Source organism: Lissotriton helveticus, chromosome 6, assembly GCF_964261635.1.
Source record: "Lissotriton helveticus chromosome 6, aLisHel1.1, whole genome shotgun sequence".
Lineage (NCBI taxonomy): Eukaryota > Metazoa > Chordata > Amphibia > Caudata > Salamandridae > Lissotriton > Lissotriton helveticus.
In genome coordinates, this window is record NC_136067.1 from 241,967,804 (window position 1) to 241,984,391 (window position 16,588).

General features: G+C 43.5%; 1 protein-coding gene across 2 annotated transcripts in view; it reads left to right on the forward strand.

Moving 5' to 3' along the window:
* The window catches only part of CD2AP (CD2 associated protein), an 802,607-nt gene that overhangs the window by 245,244 nt on the left and 540,775 nt on the right, over positions 1 to 16,588 (forward strand). The gene's annotated exons all lie outside the window — the stretch shown is intronic.

Below are 16,588 nucleotides of genomic sequence, written 5' to 3' on the forward strand. Positions count from 1 at the left end.
AGGAAGAGGTTCCATGGCCGGTTTCGACATCAGAGCAGGAAATTCCTGAGAAGATTCTAGTTGGGCCAATGCTGAAAAAACCTTTGAATTTTTAATGAAGGTGCGCTTTGAGGTTTTGTCGGCGCAGTTCGTTGTAAGTTTGCCCATCAAGGTAATAAGCTACAACCAAGGCAGCAGTAGGTGACCAAAAGTGGAAGAGCCCCTTTACCATCCAGTAATAGCAGACACCAATATGAAAAAGAGGCGGATTCCAACAGTAATAGTGGGTTGAAAAGTCAAATTGGTGGAGTCACAATGGATATATAGGACAGGGAGAGCTCTTACAAGAGGAAGGACTGCCCAAATCAGGAAAAAATGAAGGCACCTATACAAGAGTGCACTCTTCCAATCAATAATAGTCAATGAGTTCAGCGACTTCCAATGTGTAGACAAAGAATGTTGGTTGACTGCCAATGTAGAGAATATGGTTGAGATAATCTGCCACCATAGGTTAAAGTCAATTATTTTTCAAAAAGGAGGCAGAATGAACGCTGTTGCGCAAACAGAATTGCAATGAGGGAGCTTGAAAACATCAAAGCATCAAAATGGCCGTTTGCGCATATAGAAAAAAAAAAGTGAAGAGAAATGCCACTGTAAAACGATAGTGGGCCGTTTTTCACATAGAGAACAGTCAATTTGTTGCAAAATGAGGCCCACCGTGAGGGAGGAGGATGATAACTAGCATAAGAGCAAAAATGCAGGGAGCGCCGGTTATGAGGCCATGAGGAGCGCTGCGTGAAGACTGGTCACAAGATGGCAGCCGCGGCCGTCACGGAGCCGCGATGGTGCAGCGTTACCTGAAAGGATTCGAAAATGAGCATACAAGCTCATGTGAAGGGCCGCATTATGGTCAGGACGCACTCCGACAATGAAATCCGGAGCTCGGCGAGGCAAAGTCCAACGCGGTCCGCTCGTTTTCCCCAGCCGCAGCGGAGCGCTCACGCCGGCACTGCCATCTCCGACGGGCGCTAAGCCACGCCCCCCAAATGACCCTTTGACACCTCTAGAGGGAGGGATTTGTGTAAAAGGATAACCATGCCTTGGGAAGTTCTGGTAAACCCTTCATGGAACACCCACATGCATCCATAACTGTCCAGGAATCCACAGTTAGTTCCCATTAAGTGTGATTCTTGCAAAAACAGGATATCTGGGGAGTGTCGCGTAACATAGGACATAACAGCTCCCTTTAGATTTTATCTAATAGCCCATTCACATTCCACTTTGAGTTTATAGTAGTACTGTATTGCACCCTTCTGTAAAGTGACTTAAAAGAAGTATTGAGAGAGCGTGAAGAAAATGTCCCCCTGTGTCAGTGTGCATGAAGATGTCCCAACAAAACGTCACATGTCCCCTCTCCACACTTCCTACATAGAAGCATCTGTCGCCCGATTTGAGTGTACGGAGGCTGTGTGCCCCTTACAGTTGCTGAAAATGTATTGATGACTCTGAGCGCATGATGCCGGAGGTTAGTGAGATTATTTACTTTCTCCTCAACAATCGCCCATATCTAAAATGAGGAAGTGACACACTTTTTTAATAATGGGTGATTATGTATTGTTTTAAATGTTCTGGGAGCACTCTGTGCCTGCCCTCTTGATTCATCAATGTGCACTTAATGGAGAAAGCGAAGGAGGACGCCATATATGTATACAGGCCGCCTTCAACTCGTTATTCACTTGGTACCAACTCACAAGGTGAGCAGTAAAAAAGAGCCTTTACACTAATTTCCACAAATGTCTAAACACATGATTCTAAAGTACAACCATCTTTCCTCTCATGCAGGCTATACACAGAGATTCCTTTATATTCCTGATGAAGACCCTGTGTTGATGTTCCCAAATCGCACACAATGCAAAGGGGTTGGAACGCCGACGTGTAATTATAAGCGTTGCAGTGCAACCTGACCATCATAAATAGAAGGATAAAATTCTAGGTCCCACTGAGAGTACCCTCACCATGTTTTTCATGCTGTGCCTTTTTTTTTTTTATTATTTTTATTGTTTGCAGGCATGTAAGGAATAAGTACAGTAAGGCATAAATAGTTAATTTTAACATACATAAATAAATTATTTCCATATAAAGCATAAACAAATGCAACTGAATCATGAAGTATTAGGAGGTAAATAAAAAAAGAAAAGAGGAAGAAAGAAAAAAAAGAAAAAAGGGGAGGAAAGGAAGAGAATAAATAAGCAAGAAGGTAATTTCAATTTCTTTTCAAAGCTAATACAAGTTGCTTAGTTCAACCTATTTTCTACACCCCTTCCCTATATCGCAAAGAAAAAAATGAAAGAAGGAAAAGAGAGAAAAAAAAAGAAATTAAAGTGAAACATTAATGATCTATAAAGGTACCCCAAATTTTTTCATGTTTTTTCAATGTTTGTAAGCCCCTGATCTTTGCTAAAGCTAGTTCCATTGAATGTATCTCGATTACCAGGGCCCACCATTCCCAGACCTTAGGTATTTCTGGACTAATCCAAGCTCTAGCCAGAGTTAGCTTAGCACAGGACATTAATATCGTAGCCAAAGCGGCTTGTGGGAAAGATACCGAGTAAACGTCTAACAAAACAGAAGTGGCCGTAAATGTAGGCAGCTGAATATTTTTCAGTTTAAGAACTTTTTCAATATCATGCCAAAAAGTTTTAAGTTTCGGGCAAGAAAATAAGATATGTGCTAAGTCAGCTGCTTCGGCAGAACATTTAGGGCATTTTGTACGATCGCTGTGAGTATTATTAGCTGACCATTTAGAGATTTTTTCCGGGGTGTAGTATAGCATACAGGTTGTTCTAAATTGTTGTAATCTGAGACTTGATGATCGTACTCGTTTATTGATATTTATTAAAGAGTTCTCTATCTGTTTTGGTGTTATATTTGAGCCCAGCATTCTGCTCCATTTGTCAGCCAATTTAATACAGTCATTTGATTTAAATCCAACAAGAAGCCTGTATGCTTCGCTTATTGTAGATTTATTTTTAGATGAGTATAGACATGTCCAGATATCACATTCAGTGACCTCCAATATTTGTTTTTTTATTAATCAAGTAGTTGTGTATCTGTAGATGTTTATATCTCATATTTTCAGATAGGTTATATACTAATTTAAGAGTGTTGAAATCTAGAAAGCCTTGTGTTCCATACAAATCCCCTAAAACCGTGATACCCGATCTTAGCCAACAGCGAGTATTGATGTCGGAAAAAATATTTGGTAAGCCCGGATTGCCCCATAAAGGGAGCTCGGGGTGAAAAAAGCTGGTGTTGCAAAAAGAAAGTATGTTACCCCAGATCTTTGTTAGGTCTCTTATGGTTTTAAATCTAACCCTTTTGTAGTAGTTGGGGTCATTGGTTCGAAACAAGAACATATTTGAGTCGGATTTTAGCGTAAAAGAGTGAAAAAACAAAGTCTTTCTTTCATTTAATAAGGAGCGGAGACGGATGACAAAAGCAGACCAAAAGTATAATTTAAAATCAGGAAAATTGAGTCCGCCGTAGTTAGTATTATTTTTCATAAGAGCCAGTGATCTTCTTGCCTTTTTATACCCCCAAATAAAACTGCTAAGTATTCCGTCCAGTTTTTTAAAGAATTGGTTATTTAATGCTAATGGTATAGATCGAAATAGATATACAAATTTGGGCAAAACCTTCATCTTGATTAGGTTAATTCTGCCAGTTAAGGTCAAAGGTAGTCTGTGCCATTTTTTTAACAGTAGATTAGTTGATTTGATGAGTTCATTGTAGTTTAGATTATTGATTTCTTGTAGTTTAGCCGTAATTTTAACACCGAGATATGTGGCAGTGTGGCAGATCTCAGGCACAGCCACTGCTGGTGTGTAATTAGCTATTACTTGCGTTTTTAATAAATTTAGTTTATAACCCGCCACCTTGCCATATTTTCCGGCCTCTAGTGTTATTCCCTTTAGTGCTTCTACAACATCTTCAGTATAGATCGCGATGTCATCTGCGTATGCAGTTATTTTTAGTTCTTGTGTTCCTGATCTGAAAGGTACAATCTGATTTTGAAGTTGAAGGGCAGACAGAAAAGGCTCCAATGACAGAGCAAATAACAGAGCAAATAACAGAGGAGATAGGGGGCATCCCTGACGGGTACCTCGTAAGATTAAAAAGTCTGAAGATATCAGTCCCCCATAGCTGGTATATGCTGATGGTTTCTCATACAATGCTTGTATACTCCGCAGAAATTGTCCTTTAAACCCTATCTTAGACAATATGCACCAGAGAAAGTTCCACCCCACTCGATCAAAAGCTTTTTCAGCATCTAGTAGAATCATGCCAAGTGGGGTGGATTCCGTCTCTGCTACATCAAATGCAGTTATTGCCATATTACATGTATAGTAGTATCCCTGCCAGTTATGAAACCATGTTGATGTGGATTAATGATTTGGGGCATAATAGGAGCCAATCTTAATGCCAAAATTTTAGCAAAAATGTTGGCGTCTGTGTTTATTAAAGAGATGGAGCGATATGACCCTCTCTTCCTTCGGTTTGCCTTTTTTCAAAAAGAATATTTTTTTTGCCCTATTCCATGACTTGGTGTCTTACCTTCTAGGCCAACAAATTGTATGACTTTCAACAATAGTTGTTCAAGTTCTGCTAGGCAGAGTTTATATATTTCTAGGGGTATGGTGTCCTCACCCGCCGCTTTTCCTGCGGGTAATAGAGCTATCGCTAGATGCAACTCCGCCATTGTTATGTCCTCAGACAGTGAGTCTATCTCTGGACAATTCTGAGTATCCCCGGTATACTCTTCCACATATTTATATATGTCTAAATTATGGTCCACTTCTGGGGTATATAGGTTTCTATAGAAGTCGGCAAATTGTTCTAAAATATCTTGAGGTTGGGTACAAATTTTATTGCCAGCCCCCCGTACACTTGTAATAGTAGAGTTAGCTCTGTCCTCAGCCACTTTGTAGGCCAGAATTTTCCCAATTTTATCGCCCCCCTCATATTGTGTTATTTTAAATTTATGCAAGTTATTGGTGCTTTTCTGAATAAATTTTGACTTCATTTTATTTTTAATTGAGCAAAGTTCAAGGCCAATTTCTATACTTTTTGTTGCATTATGCCGGAGTGCTGATGATAGTTGTTCTTCTAAAGCTGTTATTTTCGTCAACAATTGATTGTTGTTTTTTTTGTTTTCATAATTTTGCCTAATTACGTAAGCCTGAGTGAAGCCCCTAATACTTGCCTTACAAGCATCCCAGACCATATCGGGTGAGGCTGAATTGATATTAATGCCTATAAATTCAATAAGATGTGATTTTAATTGCATCATAAAAGATGTATCTGAAATCAAATATCTCGGAATGGAAAATGGTCTGGGGGTAGTTCTAATATTTATTATTTTGATTGTCAATAATATTGCATTATGGTCCGATGATATTCTGGGACATACGACCATAGAGCTGTTTTTCAATAGATTTTCGCTTGCTAGTGCCATATCAAGCCTAGAGCATATTTTATGAGGGGCGGAATAATATGTATATCCAGGATTATTAGCATATAAATGTCGCCAAGTGTCTTTGATATTGTGTACACGGCATAGATCAAGGATAGATAATCTAGTTTTATGCATCCTTTGATATCGCCCAGAGCTAGTTGTATCAATTCTGTAATCCATGACGCAATTAAAATCCCCCATAATGATAAGTTCTCCCTCCAAACCCAAAAGTTTAACATTCAGATAGTCAAAGAGGCTAGGATCGTCTATATTGCAACCATAGACCACACATAAAACGTATTTAACATTTTCACAGCTTATCTGTGCTATTACCCATCTGCCATCTTTGCCACAAAAAGTCTGTATTATCTCGGCCCTGAATCGCATGTCTTTAAGTATAGCAACCCCTCTCGTAGATTGTCCGAAGGCAGAGCAAACTATGATGTCGTACCTCAGATGTTTAAGAAGTTTTTTATCCTTCCCTGCAATGTGTGTTTCAGATAATAAAATAATATGGGGGTTATGCATTTTCAATTCCTCTTTAACCAAACACCTTTTGTTCTTGCTATTGAGCCCTGCTATGTTCCAAGCTAAGCATTTTATTTCATACATCTAGAAAGTAAAAAGATTAATTCCTTAGTTTTTAAGCATGTCTTAAGTTTTCCAAAGTAAATTTCATAAAGTCCACATAGCCTCATATATAACATATTTTTAGTGTTGTTAGCGTACAAAAAAGTCCTGGCTTCGTAATATGCAACCAACCTCTCATCCCCCTCAGCCTGCAAACAAGTTTTCATAATTTTTCCCCTCCCACCCTCAACCCCCCATCTTGCGGAGACTCCCACCCTCCAACCCCCCACCCCCCTAGTTCTTACCCCAGCCGGGGAAGAACCATCCCTCTGCATCTGCTGCCGCTGAAAGGGCAGCTTACGTGGCAAGACGCCCAGAGAAGTCTCTCCCATCCCCTAATTATACTGTTTAGAATTTTGTCAGCAGATACATATAAAAGATAGCCTTGGCGTTTGGCATTTGACATTTGGCTGCTTAAGAATTCCCAAAAATTGCAGAGAAAGAAAAAATATTAATAAAACAAATTTAGACGATTTAAGCAAATTGTGCCGCCCACCCCTACCGCCCAAATACTAAGTAATGTCGATTTCTAATAATTAATAGACTACAAAAAGAAGGTAAATGAAGCAAGTAAATTTAGCTAGACTAATTCTTAGTCTTATTCTTATTCTTGTTCTTGCCCATGTCAATGTCGGCTAAATAGGCCTCTGCCTCTTTGACTTCAAGAAAAAAGTGTGTGTGGCCGTCTTTAATCACTTTGAGCCGTGCTGGTTCTTGAAGAAATGCCTGGCCTCCGCTAGATTTTATAGGATCTATTAGCTTTCGGAGCATCCACCGTCTGTCCATTGTTTCTTTGCTGAGGTCAGAGCGGGCAAAGATTGAAAGCTCACCAATAACTACAGGAGTATTAGGGCGGGCCCTCTGCCATATGGCCTGGCGTAATAGCAAATTTCCAAAGAAAATTAGAAAGGGGCGTGGGATTCGGCTCTCCCTATTTCTCTGTATCAGAGGAAGGCGATGCGCTCGCTGGATTTGTGAATCCCAGTCCCAATCTGCTAAGTCAGGGAAGGCTTTCTGGAATAGACCTATTAGGTACGCCCTCGGATCAGCGCCTTCTGCGCCCTCCGGCACGCCAAAAAGTTTAAGATTAGAGCGTCTCTGACGATTCTCCAAATCTTCAACTTTTTGTTGAAGTGTAGCAAGCTGCGTTTCGTGTTTGTCGGTTGCAGATGTTGTCTCTAAATTAGTTTCTTCCAGCGAGACCACCCGTTGTTGTAATTCCTCAATATCTTGCGAGAACCCCCTAAATTTAGTGGTAAGTTCTTGTAGAGTTGATTGAACTTTGCTATTGTCCTCCCTTAGTTGCAGATAGTGCTCCTGTGCTTCTGCCCGTTGGTTGCTCAATAATTGTAGTATTATGTCTAAAGAGGTGGGGTCGGCTGATTCTTGACTTGAGTTTTGTTCAGAAATATTTATATGTTTATTTATCTCCACATTAATAAAAGAAGAGAAAGGTTCTGAAGAAGGACGGGTGGTGGGGGCTGCTATTGCTGCAATAGAGGTTGCAGTAGGTTGTACCGTGTCAGCTTCTTCTATAGGTGGTTCCACAGTAAGCTCAGACCCAGACAGCATCGAATGTGTAAGAACAGGCGGTGGTACGTAAGGTGTGTTGAGTGTACTAGATGGTAGATTTAGTGTAATATTTGAGGGGCAAGAATCTAGATTGAAGGGCCTAGCGGTGTCAGGTAAAGCCTCTTTATTAGATATAGATTCTGTAGGGCTCCCCCCTGATAGTCTCTGAGTCATATTTTTGACTAGCCCCTTTGCTTCGATCCATCTTCTTAATGGGCTGTGGTTCTGTAAAGCTTTAATCGAAGTTTGACAATTATTGATCATATGTTTGTTCAATACACCACCACCTTTGCCGCACTTCTTTGCCTTCTGTTTTATTTTCTGTTTTCGTCCTTTTTTCGTACGTGCTTTTATTACGTTGTTCAGATAGGCCTCCTTTTCGCCCTTCTCTCCCAATTCATCTTCAGTTTCTGCGTCAATATCTTCAATATCTTCAAATGAGCCTTGCTCCGTCTGATCCGTACCCACCTCCGCCAGCCCATCAGCTTGCCCACCAGATTCAACCCCTGCTTCTGCCTCTGCAATATCCATCAAAACAACAGTGTTTAGTTTGATGAAAGAGGTTGGGGCCATAGTATCGCCAGAGAGTATCCGACCCTCTCAGTTCTGATTGAGCTGAGGCCCGTCTGCATCTGCTCTATCCTTCTTTGTAGAAACAGACAATTTATTGTTCACTAGATGTGAAGATTTTTTAGACATAGATGTACTGTCAATCTGCCCCTCTCCGCTGACAGCCTCGTTCCTGTTCTCAGTCTCTGAACCCAGATTTGCACTTATAGGGTCTCCCCCCCAGCTCCCCCTCCTGCTTTTATCAGTAGCTTAGTTTTAGCCAGCAATCTGGCAGCGCTCTGGTTAGCTTTTTTTAAGGGTACATCAGGGGGCAGGTTAGGGGAGTTCTGTACCTGGTTCTCTGGATCAGAGTCCATACTGTCCTGGCGCCGATCACCTGGCAGCTCAGGGGCAGCTGTAGATGCTTCAGCAATAGCAGGTTGTCGGTTTTCGTTTTTTTTCTTCACACTAATTTCTTTCGTCGTGCCTCCTTTAACATTCTCCAGTGAGGCAGTTCCAGGAGCGTCTGAGGTCGCATCTGAGGACGTTAAGACACTAGAAACTACAAGCGTTTGGGCATTATTTTTAAGTATTTTTGTAACTGGAGAGAGAGCCACAGCCACAGCCGGAAAAAGAGGTTTAAATCTCCCGCAGCACCCGCGTCTCCAGCTGGGTGTCTGCTGTTTTGTATAGTCCGCGGGAACCTCTTCGGAGACATCCCCTTCCTCTGCCAGGTGTTCGCAATCCGAGAGTAAAGCCCTGACCAGCCGAGCCCGGATTCCCTAAGCAGACCGAAAATCGTCCGCCGGAAAAGTTCAGCAGCGGCAGAGGCGGTGAGCATCAGCAGCGTGTCTCGTAATAATCCTCGTAGATTGCGCTGTAGATGCTTTTTCTCACAAAGCTCTGCTTTTCTCGCAGAACGTCTCTCCTTCGCGCTTTCGTCTTCTGCACTTCGCTGTCTGTTCTCTTCTCCTTAGAAATGTACCGCCTGCAATATTACAGCCCAGTCATGAACGCCATATCAAGTCGCTCAGTGGGGATAGTTGGAGAGAAGCCTCCGGGCGAACTGCTCACAGCAGATCCTCACTCCGCCACCTTGGATCCCCCAGACAGAGCCCTTCTACAAAACCATCAGGAGTGCCTGACTGCATGCTGCGCCTAAATGTATTTATTTTATGTGGTAATTGTTATATCACAACACAAGACATTTGGAACATATGTATAAAACACCTCACTTCCTCTGTGTTTCACTTGTGCAAAAGATAGTTTCATAATTTTTCATGTGTATATGTACTGTTCCGTGTCGAAATATGATTTTCTTCTTATAAACTTTAAATACACTTCAAATAGTGTAATTAGTTTGGTTTTTTTCTAATAAGTGTTTAGGCAAATCCTTGTGTGTACCATTTATTGAAATCCCACCATAAGAGGGGATAGAAGAAGAGTTAATTGTAGTTCGTGTGTTGTGGCAGAACCACTGCTCGTTTAACACAATATTCCCCAGGTTCTGCACTGGGTTACCCTGTTGATTAATATAGACCCCAGTCCTGGGCAGCACGAGCAGCCCAGGACTGGGGTCTAACATGACGGAAATGGAAAAATACAGAGAGCCTATATCAGTATTCGACTAGTGGCCCCAGGCCATCAGTGGAGGTTAGTCCTACCCTCCAGCATTTTGCGATTCACGTAAAAATCGCTAAATCGGCTGATTAGCGCGATGGCCCGATATTTGTTATTGTGGCCGCTAAAAAGGGTCTCCCAGAAGAAAGGAAAATGTGATTGCATCTTATTGGTTGCACACGTCACTGCGTGCCGCTGTGCAACCGTAAAATAGTTGCTTCCTAATGGGCTCAAGTCCATTGCTAACTTTTACAAGTCTTCTCTGCCTTCAAGGAAATGGTAAGGTTAGTGTGAGTGTGGTTGGAGGGGTACAGTTTCACGGCCTTGTGCGCGCTTGCTGAGCATAGTTGGACTCGTTTTTTTTTTTTAATATTGACTGGTTCAGCTTAGTTTGCAGCTGTGTGTGCTTGTCATTTCCGATCCACTAGAAGTTATGTGACAGTTACTCTTTGCATAGGATGTGACACTGTGCGGTACCACATCATCACCAATATGTGGCAGACTGTCATCAGTGCAGATGTTGACAATTAGGTGAAGCAAAGAGCTCTTCAACATCGTGAAAGAACTCTCCAACCGCAGTTCCACCTCCAATAACATCCCACCTTCGCAAGAACTGTGCGACTCACTGGCCACCTTCTTCCATCGCAAGATCGCAGACCTCCATGACCGATTCACGCCACGACCGCCCCCACAACCACCATCCGCACCAACCACCTGCTCTCCTGGACCAACATAGACAACGACACCTTCAAGATCATGAACACCATCCACTCCGGTTCCCCGTCAGACCATTGCCCGCACCACATCTTCAACAAAGCCAGCACCGCCATCGCACCCCATCTCCGGAAGGCCATCAACATTTCCTTTGAGACACCTACCTTCTCGGAGAGCTGGAAGCACGCAGAGATCAATCCCTTACTCAAGAAGCCCAAGGCGGACTCCAAAGATCTCAAGAACTTCCGGGCCATCTCCCTGCTCCTGTTCCCGGCGAAGGTTATCGAGAAGACCGTCAACAAACAACTGACCTGCTACCTCGAGGAAAACCGAATCATGGACCCGCCTCAGTCTGGGTTCCGCAGCAACCACAGCACCGAAACCTCCCTCATCACAGTCACCGATGACATCAGGACCCTGGTAGACAACGGAGAAACAACGGCCCTCATCCTCCTGGACCTGTCAGCCGCCTTCTACACGGTCTGCCATCGCATCCTACACACACACGCCTCCACGACGCCGAGATCCAAGAGAAGAAAGCAAAACCAAAGGGAATGATGGACGGAGTGTTGAACATTTCAAGCACTCACCCCAGTCAACTGATCTGGGGTTAATCCATCATTCTTTAGATCACTCCGCCACCCCATTTCAGACATCGCCATATACAAATCAGTCTGACCCTGTGCCTCATGGGAACAGTCCAGCCTGAACTGCCAAGCCATCAATTGTTCTTTTTGCATTTGTCACCCCGAGTGGGACGGGTATGCCCAGACGTGGGTCCCATGCTCTCTATGCCACTGGAGTCCAGCTATCCTGGCTGATGTAGGCTGAAAGCCCGAAACCAGTCCTAGGATGCTTGTTTCGAGTCCAGGGAGGACCGGGCCTGGCAGTTCGGGCTGGACTGTTCCCATTGGGCGCAGGGTCAAGGCTGATTTACATATGGCTGGGTCTAAACTGGAATGGCATGGTGCCTTCAATTAAATCCAGAAAAAAACAGAGATTATGTTAATGGGGAAAGCCTCAGACATTTGGTCAGACGATTGATGGGCAGCCTAACTAGGCTCTGCTCCCACCCCCAAACTCTCAGTAAATAAAAAACCTGGGTATAAAAGTGGATCGACTTGGACCATGAAGGACAACACTGCGGCCACGACCAGCTCATGCTACTATAGCCTACGACTCCTGTGAAAAATACTTCTATTCATGCCTACCCTTCATCGTAGGACACTAGTGCAGGCTATGGTAACTAGTCCCTTGGACTATGGCAATGCTTTGCTGGCAGAAGTGGGAGAGACTCTCCTGGCTAAATTACAAGTGGTCCAGAACACAGCAGCGAGAATGATCCTCAACCGTCCTACAGGATTCCCTTCGATTCCGTTGCTCAGAGAACTACACTGGCTATCTGTGAAAGAAAGATCCTTTTTCAAAATCTGTGGTTTAATCTATAATGCCTTGAACAACAGAGGTCCTCTCTATCTACAAAGAAATCTTCTCTCATACTGTCCCTCTAGGAGACTCGGATCCAGTTCGCTGGGTCTTCTTTGGGTTTCTCGAATTAGTCTCACCCGGACTGGGGGCAAATATTCTCATATCTTTCCTCAAGATACTGGAACCAGCTCCCCCAGGCTCTGCAAGCAATCCCTACCTACGGCATTTTTAGAAAACAGCTGAAAGACTTTTTGTTCTAATTTACTCTCCAGTTTTTCTTTGGTGCTCCATTCGCAGGATCCTAATCTTCTAGGTAGCGCTGAGATGCCCCAGGGTGAATTGAGCGCTTTACAAACTAACATAACCGCAAAAAAACGATGGATTTAGGCCCAGATCTCTGTATTGGGGTGAATGTATGACATTGTTCTGCATTCTGTCCATCAATTGTTCTTTTTGCAGGGATCCAAGAGAAGGCCCTAGACTGGACCACCTCCTTCCCCTCCGGCAGAACACAGAGCGTCTCCCCCCCCCCCTTCCGCTCCGAAGCCACCGTCCTCTGCGGCGTACCTTGGAGCTTATCCCTCAGCCCAGCGCTGTTCAACATCTACATGGCACCGCTCACCCACGTCGCCCGACTGCACGACCTCAACATCATCTCCTAAGCCGATGACACTCAGCTAATCCTCTCCCTCAACAAGGACCCCCACATCGCCAGAACTAACCTCCACAAAGGAATGAAGGTTGTCGCCGAATGGATGAGGAACAGCCGGCTGAAACTGAACTCAGACAAGACTGAGGTCCGCATCCTCGGATCCACCCCCTCGGCCTTGTGATGACTCCTGGTAGCCGACCGCACTGGGAACAGCTCCAACACCCACCGACCAGGCACGCAACCTAGGAGTCATCCTCGACTCCACTCTCTCCATGACTAAGCAGGTCAACGCCGTCTCTTCCTCCTGCTTCAACACCCTCCATATGCTCTGCAAGATCTACAAGTGGATTCCCACCGAAATGAGAAGAACAGTCACCCAGGCCCTCGTCAGCAGCAGGCTGGACTATGGGAACGCCCTCTACGCAGGAGCCTCGGCCGAACTCCTGAAACGGCTTCAACGCATCCAGAACGCCTCTGCACGCCTGATCCTCGACATCCCTCGCCGTAGCCACATCACCCCACCTGAGAGACCTGCACTGGCTCCCCGTCAACTAGAGGATAACCTTCAAGCTCCTCACCCACGCACACAAGGCACTCCACAACACCGGACTAGCGTATCTCAACAGACGACTCTGCTTCTACACCCACACCCGCCAGCTCCGCTCACCACAGTCCCCCGCATCTGAAGAGCGACCTTCAGCGGCAGATCGTTCTCCCACCTCGCCACCAAGACCTGGAACACCCTCCCCACCCACCTACGACTGACCCTGACCCAATACCTGCTGACCTTCAGAAGACTCCTCAAGGCCTAGCTCTTGTAGTAGCAGCAACCCCCACCTCCCCAGCGCCTTGAGACCCTCACGGGTAAGTAGTGCGCTTTATAAATACTATGATTGATTGATTGATTGATTGATTGATGGTGCACAGCACCGGATATGACTGGCTCAAATTAAGCCTTGCTACTATCCTCAAACAGTGCCGCTGTACTTGTCAGGAACTCTGCAGCTTGTGCTGACTACTGGACGTGTAAGGCACTCTCAGCAATTGCTTTAAACCCATAAATAATTTTTAAACAGCCCCCTCTGCCCAGGTAAGAGCCAGGTGCGACTGTACCAGTTGCACCACCCTAAAGACAGCCCTGACCATATCCACTCATCCTGCAGAGGTTGATAAAATGAGTAATGATCACTTCCAGAACCAGCAGTGGTTACTTAATTTGTAATCTAATAAGTGCAGGGCCCAACGTTTTCTTATAAGCCCACTGTCAAATGTCAGGGCTACGAACACCCAGTCTGTGTAGCCTAGATTCCGCCTCATGCCTCTTTCATCCACAATGATGCACTCTGTTCCGCTTATCTATCTTGCAGGTTCTTTTTCATACTGCTTTCTCCCTTTTTTTGTTTTTTTAATGTTTTTCCAACTTTCTCTTCACTCGTCTTTCCACTTTTTATGTCTTTCCGTCTCTTGTTCAGTGTTGTCTGATATTGGCAGTTTCGGTCCCCACGCATGAGTGCCAGTGGGCCCCACCTGCTACCACAAGCTCACATTAAGCACAGAGAAGACCTTTTTCACCCGCATGTGTTTGGTCCTGGGCCAATTAAGGCTATCTAAGGTACAATGAAAGAAATGTTAGCACAATTTTTGGATGTGCTATTACGCTTTTACTGTGCAAGAATGAATTGTGAGCCACTTGTATAGTCAGGACTCTGCCCTTTATTTGGGGGAGCGTGGGACTAGGGTCTGCAAGAGAGGAGGTGAACCATGTTGTTTGGAAGGACTAGTGCCTAAAGGACAACACAAAAACTGTTACGAGACCCCACTACATGTGGGATCCCATTAACTAGTGTAGTTTTTAACCAACAGCAATTTGCACATGATTAATTGGAGGTGCATATGTCTAATGGGAATATGAATCTACAGGTCCCAGAATGCAAAGAGCAATTAACGAAATATTCAGCAGGACTGTGTGATGGTGTGACATACAGAAATGAGCCTCTTAACATTTTTGCTGCATCCTTTCCATCTGCTTGACTACGTTTTGTACTTGAACAGTGTCTTGACAGGCCCATTTACTTCCTACATAGGCCACAGGTTTCTGCCCCTTCAAATATTATGTTGTGTAGTTCTAAATACTGGACCTGCCACCTACAATAGATGTGAGCAGGGAATGATGTATTCTGGCGCGTGTCAGTAAACACCAGTGCATGCGCCTGATTTTCACTTTAGAATGGTGGTATGTGCGCGAAACCAGGTACAATCGCGGTCCAGTGCCGATAAAATGAATAAACCTGTTTTTAAAAAATCTGAACCTCTCAGACTTTTGATCTTTGAACTACATACTATGTTTCTAAGACATGATACCTATTTTGAGCTAAACATACCTGAAGCTGAAAACTCAAGTCGCAGAAGGTTAAAAAATTGTAATGTGAAATTGTCCCTCAATCCAGATTTTTTTTTTGTTCGTTGTACTTCATGATGGTGGCACTAGAGACTTGGTATAACATGTACTCAAGACAAAGTGGGCATTTTCGCGTTGTTTTATATACAAAGTACTTTATTCAGTTCTTATTAGGGTTTTTCTGAAAAGTAATAGACATGATTTAAAAAATCCGTTATGAGAACGTAGAAAAAGTTGTTAGTAAACAGCCCCCAAGGACCGCTGCATCTTCGTGGCATAGTTCTCTCAACCAATCTGTGGCAGTGCACCTCCACCAACTACCATCCTGCGCCCTATGGTGCCTGATGAAGAGGTGTCATGCCTCACGGGTCAAGAAGGCAGAGGTGCCCCGGCAGGGGTGCGTACATGGGCGCTAAAACATTCTAGGGAGAAATATGCCCCCCTCGCACTAGGTTAGGATTAGAGCTGTGCTTCCGTAGAATTGAAGGCACTTTAAACATGCCTATTTCAAAGTGGAATACTCTGCGAAAACAGTTTCTATTAATTTAAGACTGAAAAAGAATGATTGCTAGATAAAGTGCTGCAATAATGCCTCTAAATTTCCATTTTTGTGAGCTAAATTTGCAAATCATAGAGCTGTGCAATAGTGTATGATAAAGTGTGTTGTCTTATGATGTTTTCTCTGTTATGCTGGTTCAGAACGGTATTTGTAATTAGGGCTGAATAATTATTTCTTGCATTGTATTAACTGTTTTTTAATTACTTGTTTGTGATTACAATTGTAATATTTGATGTTTTTAATCTTTGAAGGATACATTTTCAATTAAATAAAATTCGGACTGTATTGAATGTGGACGTTTATAATCATTGGTATAATGGAATGTTGTGGTGCTTTAATTATGCAATAGATATATGGTAACAATTGATCATTCAATACATATTGTTTTGTCTAGGGGTTACCTTCCTCTACTAGACAATATATTACACCTTTACTACCCATAAAAAGGGCTCTACCTTGAACCTCATTTTAGTTAAGAAATACCACATGCAAAGTTCTTACCCTTTCAGATTGGCTTGTTAAAAGTGTTCCATTATTTTTCAATATCCTGACTTCAATAAACTCTATGCTAAATTAGAGATGGAAGTGGTAGAATCTACAGCCAGTAGATCTGGACTTTGCAAGCTGCTGCAGTAGTTGCAGCCATAGGTTTGTAAAATATATATATATATTGTTTTTAATTGTCACAAATATTTTTTAGAATAGTACTAGGTATTCCTATGACACTCTATGCCACTCCACTGTCCTTCCTCCATAACTCTACAACACTGTATGCTACTCCATGAAACGCCACTTCACTCCCCTCCATGCCACTCAATTCTACTATACGCTACTCTGCGCCACTGAATTACACACACCACTCTACTCCAATTTACGACACTCCACGTCACTCTCATTTACCCCACATCAGCCACTCTGGTGTACAACGTTGCTAAAACATTGGTAAAGCCAATAGCTCTTGCTAAGCAGGCT